We start from the raw sequence: 7,985 nt of genomic DNA on the forward strand, positions 1-7,985 counted from the left end.
ATTTAAAAATAAATATTTTTAGTAAAACATGAATATCAATATTATAATAAAATAAAAAATGATATTTTTTATTAAAAAAAAAACTATTTTAATATATGGTTATTTACATCTTCACAAAAGCACAACTAATTTTGTTTGTTTTTTTTTTTTAAAAAAGAAAAGAACAATAATAATAATTATTATTAATATTTTATTTAAAATGAAATCGTAGATAAATTTGAATTTTTTAACATGTAAATGAGTTAAATTTTTCATTACATGATGCATTTAGTACTCAATTAAGAATACCGTATTCAAGAATGCTTCAATTTAATATGCAATTAGTTGGATTAGTTTTTAAAATTTCATATTATTTTTAAAAATTAAAATATTTTTCCTTAAAAATTTTAAATTATTAATTATATATCACTTAATTTAGAATATATTTACCCAGTGAGAAATTTAAGAAAATATAGTTGTGTAGATAAGAGAAACAATAAGAAAATTATACAAATATAATTATATGGAGGAAAAATATTATAAACAGATTTTTATTCATAATTTTTTTTTGTATTAATGAGTTTACTATTTGAATTTCAAATTATTTTTAAAAATTACTTAACTCATTAACAAATCCAACACATCAAATCTTTTTATTTATCTAGTCGAAAATAATATATATATATATATATATATATATATATATATATATATATATATATATATATATATATATATATATATAGTTTTTTGTATAAGAAAAACAATAGAGTTATTATAGACCAATTTTTATCTATAAATACATAGTATTAATTGGATAATTATTTGAAAATCAAATTATTTTTAGAAATTACTAGACTTGTTAATGAATCCAACACATTATATCATGTTTAATTTAAATTTATTTGTCTAGTGAAAAAAATCAGAAAAAAATGATTTTATCTACAAGAGAAACAATAGGGTTGTTCAAAACCAACAATGTTATTTACTTTTTGTGATTTTTTTTTTAATTTCTCTACATTTTCCTTTTATTTATAAAATCTAGTAAAAATAATACTTGTTCTTTAAAAACTATTTTTTATATCACTTTGTTTTTAAAAACTTGAAACAAAGAATGACTTAACAGTCTTATGAATTTTTAAAAATAGTTTTTTGTTTTTAAAAATAGAAAACTGTTTTTTAATCACACACCCAAACCGGCTCTAAGGGTCTATTTTGAAACTTTTTCGAAAATTGTTCTCAAAAAATAATTCTGAGATGTTTTTTTAGAATAAAAGTATGGACCCGCGTTTTTCATGTGCGTTTCCACTTAACGATGAGACTCGTTTTTTATTTATTTGGTGAAAAATATGATTTTTAGAAAAGACTTGGAGTCACCATTTATTTTTGTTTTATTTTTAAGGGAAAACAAAATAAGAAAGAAAACCCTAAGTGTGACTTCTTATTTGGAAAAGACAGTCTGTGGAAAACCAAAGTTGGGTTTGGGGTCAGGTTACCTATTGGGAAGGTATGACAAATAACCGTAGCACCCGTCTAAGTCCCTATAAATGGATCTCTACTAAATAAGGTGAAGCAAGTGTGGCAATTGATAAGGAAATCAATGGATACCAATGAAATGATCAAATAATAAAATGAATCATACATGAGAATAAGCAAAGTGGGAGTGAGATTGTACCTTAGTAGCAAGTAATAGTGCGCTATCATGAAACGGGATAAGTGCACAATAATGAATACAAAATATATCGCATGTGTCACAAAACAGAGTAAGAAATCCTCAATGGCAGTTATGCACTTCACTCAAATCATTTTTAAAGAAAATATCATGGATGTTGCCCAATTGATTTTGTATGAATTAATCCCACAAATTCCATTATTTTGGAATGATGAAAAATTCATTCATGCTTATTAAAAATCAAGAAAATCGAAAAAAAAAAAATTTTAAAATCAAAGAAAATTTGTGAAAATGCATGCCTAGAGAGAAAATGGCAAGTTTATTAAAAACGGGATTTTTTTTATGACTCTAAACCCCAAGGAAGGAAGAAGAAAAGAAATGACTTAAAATTATTTGAAAATCAAAGTGAAATTAAAATTATTTGAAAATCTAGAGTTTTGAAAATTGAAGTTCTGAAAATTAAATTTGAAAATTCGAGTTTTGAAAATTAGATTTCTATATCAAAAGATAAAGAAACAAAGAGGATGACGTGTCGCCTTTAGGTGGTGCACTAAAGGGTGGCCATGCATGGCCATACAGGAGTGGGCCCTGAGGTGCAAAGTGGCTCCTCTGTGGATGCTGGTGGTTTCAACTTGGAGCAAGTAGCTTGTTTGCTGACCTTCTACTGGCTTGAGTATACCTTCATGGGTTGGTCAAAATAGAAACTTCACTCTTAAATTTGTGTTGTTCTTGAACATTGCCATTGGGACATCATCCACTAAGAATACTATCAGATATATATTCCATAGAACTGAGTACGAGTGAAAAGCCTTGGTTGGGCCAAACCAAAGATAGATTCTCCGTTCTCTCTCTCATTTTCTTCCCGTGAAGATATTTGTTTGTAAAATGGAGGGTTGGTCGGACTTGTTCCCGGAGAACTCAAAGTCTATTTCATCATGCTCTGAGTTTTGAGAAGACAGATAGAAAGCAGTAACAGTCCTTGTGCATTTGTCAAGGACGAGTTGAATCTCAGAGCCTCCATTATAGGACTTGATGTGATCAAAAACCCATGTAGGCACATAGTTTCTATTGAATGGCACATCGATACACTTTCTTAGAGTAGCACCCTTCACTCCAGAAAGCATAAACAGTAAACCCAGAGAGAGAACCCACAAGTTTTTTGGTTCTGAGAAGGAAAGATTGAGGAAGTGTGGTGAGCAAGGTAATGAGGTTCCAACATGGAGTTTTCTGACTTGAAGTTTAGATATGTTGAAAGAAGGATTTTGATGGAGGCTTTGCCAAGGCTTTGGGTGGCCATGCATGCATGGGTCACATGCACGTGGGAATGGATGGAAATGAGCTTTCTCAATATCTGAATTGATTCCCCGTACTCATTTCTGATTTAGGCACCATTCCATAAAACCAAAGAACTGCATTCAGAAAGAGGTGCTTGAAAGTGGCACACCAATAGGTGGCCATAAAAGCCATGAAGAAGCCGAAAACAAAGGAATGGACTGCTCGAGACTGTGCATCAAAGGTGGCCTTTCCTTGTTGGTAGCTAACGTTCATAAACTTGTGAGGAACTCTTCCATGGAAAACCCACTTGCTAAGCTTAATAAAAAAAATTGCCCATTGCTGAATCTTTTTCTTGTATCGTTTTACTCCCAAATTACTGACGCGATCACCTGGTATTCATGATGATTTCCGCTAACCTATGTAATATGTATTCCATTAGAGCCTCTTCTTACAGTCTATTAATCTCACATTATGGCTTTAACCACGCAGAGTTTGATTGAGTGAACCATGTCCAACAAATTGATTCAATAGCCTCATGGCCATAGAAATATGTAGAGATGGAAAAGAGGGCATCCAATACCCATGGGTATTTCCACTTATTGTTTTAGTAAGTTATGAGCGTATATATAGTGCTTAAGAGTAAAAGGGTCCAATAGAGTGATACAATTGCTAATTTTCATGTAAATCACAAGATGATGGAGACTCTTAATTGCAAATTCTCTAAGGAAAAAAATCAGATCCCCACAGGGCTTACTATTCCTTTTATGCTTTTGAAGATGGGTTATTGAAAATCTTGAATGCACCTTCTACAGTTGTCGTTGGTACGTTACTGAACAACGAATGACATGGGATTCATGAAGTCAGGCTTGGAGCTTCATGTGATTGGAAATTTTTAGGAAATCACCACCAAGAGACATAGAGTGATGAAGCTTAATGGATTGCCTCACTAGTCGTCTGACCAACCAATTGACATCATTGTCCAATCCTATAGATCTACAATTAGGAAATTATGAGTGAGATATTCAGGTTTAATAACTTGATTATATCATGCTCATCAATTCTCTTCATCCCGGGAATCACCTTGGGCATTTTTTTGTAAGTGGATGAATTGGGTTGTAGCTACTTGTAATCCCAGCTAGTGTTTTTGATCCAGTTATTGATGAGATAGTTGATTGCCCAAATGAGAACACGATTTGCACAGCAGGCACGAAGGATGCTCCATTAAGTTCACTTCCCCCATAGCCTCACTCTTCCAATCCTAATAGTTTAGCCATTGATGATATCATCCCACCATCAACAAGAAACAGAGCACGAAACAGAGAGGAAGAAAAAAAAAAACGTAAAAACAAAGTATGAACTTAGCTCTATGTCATGGACTATCAAAGAGCTAGGAGCACATGAAATCTAAAGGAAACAAGAGCATCATTTTGATGTATCAAATTCAAGGAGTAGTGCATTAGATATTTACAAGAGAAAACAGAAAAAAATCCTCAAAATAAACCAAAATAGAGCACGCATGTATAAAGTCTTACCCGACAAAGCAAATGAGTGGCCCTTAATGTCCACACCAATCAACAAAGCAATGCTCAGAAAAGTCGCTGAAAATGGGAATGAAACAGTGAAAAAATCAGAGACAAGAAACTCATATTGGCTTTATCTAGAATGCTCACTCATAACCCCCCGAGTTGTCTCAATTTCAACTCTTTTTTTCCCTTCCTAAATTCGTTGGATCTCCTTCTCCTTCTTGTAGTCTTCACTCCTTCCTTTTTATTCAGCCCTCTTAACACCCAGCTCACTCCTCTATTCTTGCTTCTCGTCCAAGCCTCCACCAGCTCTACTGTTTCCCGTTCAGAGACCTCTTCCTCCTAACCACCACCATGCCGAGGTAGCAATGTCTTTGGTCACGTGTCCCATGCAGTTTGCTTACCTATGGAAGTTGTCCTCCGCTCCTCTCTTTGTGATGGTGTTTCACCATTCTGCCCTCTTTCCCCAAAAGACCAATTTCTCCTAAGGTGGTAAGAAGGTGGTGAGAGAAAAAGAAAAAAAACCAAATAAAACAAAAATACCTCCCCCTACCAATAATAGTGATAAAAAAATGTCTACTGGTCCAAAAGAAGGGTCTGCAAATATGCTCATCTTTGGTAGAGCTCACGAGTGTAAGGAATGTGAACATCAAAATGAAATGAGAGTGTGAATAATGAGTGTAACGAAATGAACTCTACCGAAGAAAAAAAAACCCCCTAAAGGTACACAAGTAGAACACAAACTAGCTTAATCCAACAAAGAAACTAAAGAGGCTCTAAAACCCTACAAAAATGAGTAAGAATGGATTAAGCAAGAAAAAAGAAACTCCTAAAGTGCCTCTAAAGTTACACTATGGATCTAGAACTCCCTTTGAAAAGTCTCCAAAAGTGGCTCGAAAATCGATGTCGAAGTCAAGTAGCAGTTGAACCACCAAGGAGAACAAGAACGAAAGTGTACAAAGGAAAAAACCATACATGTACCATACAAGGACATAAGGCATAAGGTATCCAACAATACGATAGGAATACACGATATGAGCTCAAAGCTTTATGTCGCATGCATGATAGAGAGGAAAGGATATGGGTGATGCTTTATGACGAAGAATTGAGAATCACATATTCAACGAAGTGAGAAGTATGGTGAAATGTGAAGCTATGAGAATAGAGCATGCAATGCTAGTGATTAAGAATGTCGAGAGTTGTAACTCTAAATGACAAGGTTGACTCTAAATGCTAAACTAAGAAAAAAATGGCTTTAAAAGCTAAATCAGAAGGCCTATATGTGAAGTCCTACGATGGTGACACAACTGAAATGCCCATAGATGTCAATCTATGGTGGTGAAACTCTTAAAGGCCCACAGATAAAAATCTATGGTGGTGATAATCTCAAAGGCCCAAGGATGAAAAGCCATGGTAGTGAATCAACTGAAATGCCCATAGATGCCAATCTATGGTGGTAAAACTCTCAAAGGCCCACAAATAAAAATTTATGGTGGTGATAATCTAAAAGGCCCAAGGATGAAAATCCATGGTGGTGAATAAACTTAAATGCCCATAGATGTCTGATCTATGGTGGTGAAAATTGATCAAGACCCATAGATGATAATCTATGGTGGTGAAATTGAAATGCCCATAGATGTTTGATCTATGGTGGTGAGAATCACTGAAATGCCCATGGATGTCCAATCCATGATGGTAAGATAACTAAAACAAATGCTCATAGATGAAAATCTATGATGGTGAGATAACTATAACAAATGCCCATAGATACACAATCCATGGTGGTGAATCTGAAATGTCCATAGATGTCTGATCTATGGTGGTGAATTTGAAATGTCTATAGATGTTTGATCTATGGTGGTGAAAATTGATTGAGGCCCATAGATGATAATCTATGGTGGTGAGAATCACTAAAATGCCCATGGATGTCCAATCCATGATGGTAAGATAACTGAAATGCCTATGGATATCTGATCCATGGTGGTGAGATAATTAAAGAAAAATGGATACCCTAAACAAACTGACAATAGGGGGATGCCCTAAACAAACTGAAAAAAAAAAAGAGTCTTAAACAAATTGATGGTAGGGGAATACCCCAGACAAGCTAACAGTAAGGGGATGCCTTAAATAAATTGAAGAAAATGGGAAATGACTTAAACAAACTAGAAGAAATGGGGATGCCCCAAACAAATTGACGATAGGGGGATGCCTTAAACTGACGAAAAGGGGATGCCCTAAACAAACTAACGGAAAAGAGACGTCCTAAACAAACTAAAAGTAAGGGGATGCCCTAGATGATAACTCGTAAAAATAAAAAAATGGGTCTAACAACCATGAAATTAGCATGAGATGTGATAAACTCAAAGAAGGGGGTATGCCCCAGTAGAAGAGCGCTAAAGGGGGGTATGATTACTACTCAAAAAGTGCTATTTTATAGCTTGTAATTAACTCTATTAAACACTTTTGAGTAGTAGTTATTACCTTTTAACTCAATTAACATATTAAGGACCTTTGCAATCATTTCTAATCAAATTGTGTAAGTTTTGGTGTTTTTGTTAGTAATTTGATCACCAAAGCAATCCGAGATTGAGGAGAGTTCTTTGGAATCCATGGCAAAGCAATGGGAAGCTCAGTAACATGAAGAACCAAATCTTTGAAGCTTTGTAGTCCTTTTCCATAAGCAAATCATGAATGCAAGGAGGGAAAGCATAGAGAAAAATCTAACATGAAGCATTCAAGAGGGCAGCCACTGTCAGCTAATTACTACTCAAAAAGTGCTATTTGATAGCTTGTAATTAACTCTTTTAAACACTTTTGAGTAGTAGTTATTGCCTTTTAACCCAATTAACATGTTAAGGACCCTTGCAATCAATTCTAATCAAATTGTGTTAAGTTTTGGTGTTTTGATAGCTTTTTGATCACCAAAGCAATCCAAGATTGAGGGAGAGCTGTATATAGTTCATGGCAAAGCAATGGAAAGCTCAAATTCATGAAGAACCAAGCTTTGGAGCTCTATAGCCCTTTGCCAAAGTCGTTCAAAGTATGCAAGGAAAGAACAACGGAGAGAGGAAAAACAGAGTGAAGAAAACAGAGGATAGCAGCTGCAGTCTTCTTTTGAACTTTTGGAGTACTTCCCGAAGTCCATTTTCTACATGCTATATACCATTTCAAAGCTCAGGAATTCAAGAATCCAACGCTTTAAACTGTGTACGATTTGGAGCTGAAATGAGGAAGTTACAGCCATTGGAAGCCAATCACTCCAAGCTGAAGGAAGAATTTTGCACGGCTGCGAAATCACCCTTTTGTTGCGAAATGATTTCGCAGCCATTTTGCACAGTGCTGTGGAATTCCTCCTGAAGTTAATCGATATTTGCGACCGACTCTTTTAGATCTTTTCTTTAGATATTTTTGTATAAATTTCCATTTTCTCCTTATATTTAGCCACTCATGTAATTCCTTAGCTAGGAAGTATCCAAGGAAGGGTAAATTACCTTCCTATATAAACTCTCTTGTAAACACTTAAAAAAGGGGACTCT

General features: G+C 34.4%; 1 pseudogene; it reads right to left on the reverse strand.

Moving 5' to 3' along the window:
- Positions 1–2,312: 2,312 nt before the first annotated feature.
- Positions 2,313–4,840, reverse strand: LOC117932037 (annotated as a pseudogene).
- Positions 4,841–7,985: the final 3,145 nt, after the last annotated feature.

The sequence above is a fragment of the Vitis riparia genome, chromosome 15 (assembly GCF_004353265.1).
Source record: "Vitis riparia cultivar Riparia Gloire de Montpellier isolate 1030 chromosome 15, EGFV_Vit.rip_1.0, whole genome shotgun sequence".
In the NCBI taxonomy this organism is placed as follows: Eukaryota; Viridiplantae; Streptophyta; class Magnoliopsida; order Vitales; family Vitaceae; genus Vitis; species Vitis riparia.